Genomic DNA, 3,394 nt, shown 5'->3' with positions numbered 1-3,394 from the left:
AGGGACTCTCCCTCTTGACTTCACGTTTGGCTATGTCCAAAAGACCTATGCTATTCCGAAAAAAAAACCTTATCGGTCATGAAATTTCTTTCAACCAAGTGTCCATTTAAGTTATCATTAATCGTGGCTAGAAAGTATGAAAATGTTATTCCAAGTCTCAATGAGGTCTTCCTGTGGCATGTGCCAAGGTTTTTGTGACTACGAAAGGGTCACAAAAGTTATTAAAAGCTCTTGGGTTCGAACAATAGCGGTCAGATGACACAGAACTCCTTCTGGCTGTGCATGAGAGTAAGCTGATGTATGGTCACCTGAAGCCCCTATATGCGAAAGTACCATAGCAAAACTTGTGATGTCTTTCTCCCTATTGCAATGTTAGTGTTCTAGTCGTCTAAGTGTCCCAGTTTTCACTGTCGGGAGGAGTGATGATTTGGTTTGTTGTACGTTTGGTTTTGCTTTTGTTTGTTAGGTTGATGTTGTCCCTTGATTGGTCGATGAACTATGTATGGCTTGTTTGCCCTTTTCCCCTATTTATGTATTGGTTCGGAAAAACCTGTGATTTCTTCTTTTTTGGGAATGCCCAATTCGACTCAAAAATGAGTTTTTGTCACAGGGCGACTCTAGTTGAAATAAATCCCGAGTCAGAAATGACTACATAATTCATTACTTGGACTAAACAATGTAAAAAAAACTTCGATATTTGTTGACAGATGGGGTAATGAAAGATTTAATTTTTGCTACGTGTAAATTGCCTGGATTATTTTTTGGGTAAGTCACTTTTTCTTCAACTAGTACTTGATTTTTTTTTCAAAAGTACTTTCCTCAGCTCGAGCTCAAATGCTCCTGGTGTCAACAGTAAAATCAAAACAAATAGAAAATAATATAAAAAACTTCTATTTTTTTGTGAAAACTTTAGGAAATGTTTGTAGTGTTCACAAAGTTTAATCATGAAATCCACATTGGTGAAAATCATGGTAAAAAAATCTCCAAAATACATTCAAAAGTATACTTTTCGGAGCATCAATTTGTTCGCCGAGACATCCACGAATGTGATTTCATGATAAAAGTTTTCCAGCACTCCAACATTTTTTAATGTCTGCCACAAAAAAAGCAGATTTTTGAAAATATGTTGACTTTTTTTTCAAATTTACTTTTCCATATGAGTTTATGGATAATTAAAAATATGTGCGTAAATTATACTATAGTGCAAAATTGCACTATTATATGCTTATTTTTAAAAATATTTTGACTATTTTTTTTTCAAATTTACAATATGTGTGTAAATTATACTATAGTGCAAAAATTGCACTATTATATGCTTATTTTTGCATTCATCAAATTATGTGATTGCAGTACAAATTGTGTGCAAAAATTCTATAGTTTGTTTTCAGTTTTATTTTCTTTTCGGGGTAATACCAATGCCACTAATTCATTTCTTCTTAAGTTTTTCCCCTGAAAATCTCATTATTATACGCCTATTCTTATATATTATAAAATCCACAAGTTATGTGTAAATATATGTGCAAATTTTGTCATTTTGTGTGTTTTCTCATTTTCTTTCTTATAGTAGTATAATACCAATGCCACTAATTCATTATTTATTACTCCCTCCGTTTCTTTTTAGTCTGCATATAAGATTTGGTCAAAGTCAAACATTGTTACTTTGACTACATTTATAGAAAAAAATCAAGATTCACAATATGAAATCAATATTGTTAGATGCATCATTAATTAATTTTCATACCATATAGCTTTAGTATTATGGATGTTAATATTTTTTTCTAAAAGGTTGGTCAAACTTACAAAGTACGACTTTGACCAAAATCTTATAAGCAGACTAAAAAAAACAGAGGTAGTAGAAAACTTTGTTATTTTAATTTTCTTATTGTTTTATTTTACTGTATTCTTTATGGGTAATACCAATGCCACTAATCCATTCCTTATTAGAAAACTACTTTTTTGCAAAAAAATCCACTATTGCATGTTTATTCTTGCATACAATAAAAAGTGTGTTTTCTTTCTAATTTGTGTGCAAACTTTATCCTTATTTGCTTTAATTTGTTTCCTTCTAGAAGGGTGATCCAGTGCCACCAATTCATTCGAAGAACATGCAATACGTGGATCGACTACATATATTAGTGCTGTCGCATTTTCCATCTCTCACACATGCGAACACATGCACACACACATAGTTTTTTTTTGACATGACACACACACATAGTTGATGTCACACACATATGAGCACACGCACACGAGCACATGGGCACGCAACACACACCCACAGATGTGCATATGCGAAGAAAAAATAGACACGCATATGTTGAACTAGCTAGCACTAGTGCAGAACCAGGCTATAGCCCCGGTTCGTAAGGCCTTTTAATGCCGGTTCGGTAACTGGCATTAAAGTGTGGGGACTAAAGGTCCCCCCCTTTAGTACCGGTTCCGTACAAATCGGCGCTAAAGGGCAACCACCTGGCACGAGGCGCGCCATGGTTTGGGGGACCTTTAGTCCCGGTTGGTAAGGATTTTATTATTTTTATTTTTGAAATAAAGATAAACAGCCCGCCTACTGGGCCGACACGGCCTGCATACGACTAGAAACCCAATCTCTAGTTGGGCCAGGATGCAGTCCCGTACGGCCCAGTAGGCCCCACAGGGCAAAAGACTTGCAATAGGCCCACAAAGGGCTGCTTAGAGAGGAGCTCGACACGGTAGCCGCGGCGGGGCTTATAAACCGGTGCGAGCTCCTCTCAACTAGCGAGGTGGGACTAAACATTGTGCACTGCGAGTGGCAGCGCACCACCCCTTTAGTATCGGTTGGAGCCACCAACCCGTACTAAAGGCCACCACCTTTAGTACCGGTTGGTGGCTCCAACCGGTACTAAAGACCCCCCCCCCCCTTTAGTACCGGTTGAAGCCACCAACCCGTACTAAAGGCCACCACCTTTTTAGTACCTGTCCGTGACACGAATGGGTATTAATGAGCGCCGCCCGCCTGACCGTTGGAACCGGCACTAATGGTCACATTAGTGCCAGTTCAATTACAAACCAAGACTAATGAGTTTCACATTATACCCTTTTTCTACTAGTGTAGCTATACTGCCACGTAAGAGCATCTACGACTTCATGGAAGAAGACATCTGACTCGTCATCGGGTCCATCGGAGTGGCTGCTCGTGCTAGACATGGTAATCGAAGATCGGTAGGGGAACGAATTGAAGAAAGGGAGGAGAAGATACGGAGAGCAGAACGAAGTGAGCTAGGGTTAGCTTCGGGTGGGGATTTTGTAGGGTCGAAGTGGGGTCGTGGTGGGCCAGCATGGGCCGCCCTAACATGGCGGACACGCCCGAGCCGCCCCATATCCACCCTACATTTAGGCTGGATACGAGGGTGCCCGG

Source organism: Triticum dicoccoides, chromosome 4A (genome assembly GCF_002162155.2).
Source record: "Triticum dicoccoides isolate Atlit2015 ecotype Zavitan chromosome 4A, WEW_v2.0, whole genome shotgun sequence".
Classification (NCBI taxonomy): Eukaryota; Viridiplantae; Streptophyta; class Magnoliopsida; order Poales; family Poaceae; genus Triticum; species Triticum dicoccoides.
The sequence above is the reverse complement of the archived record's forward strand: the minus strand, read 5'-3'. Positions refer to the sequence as shown.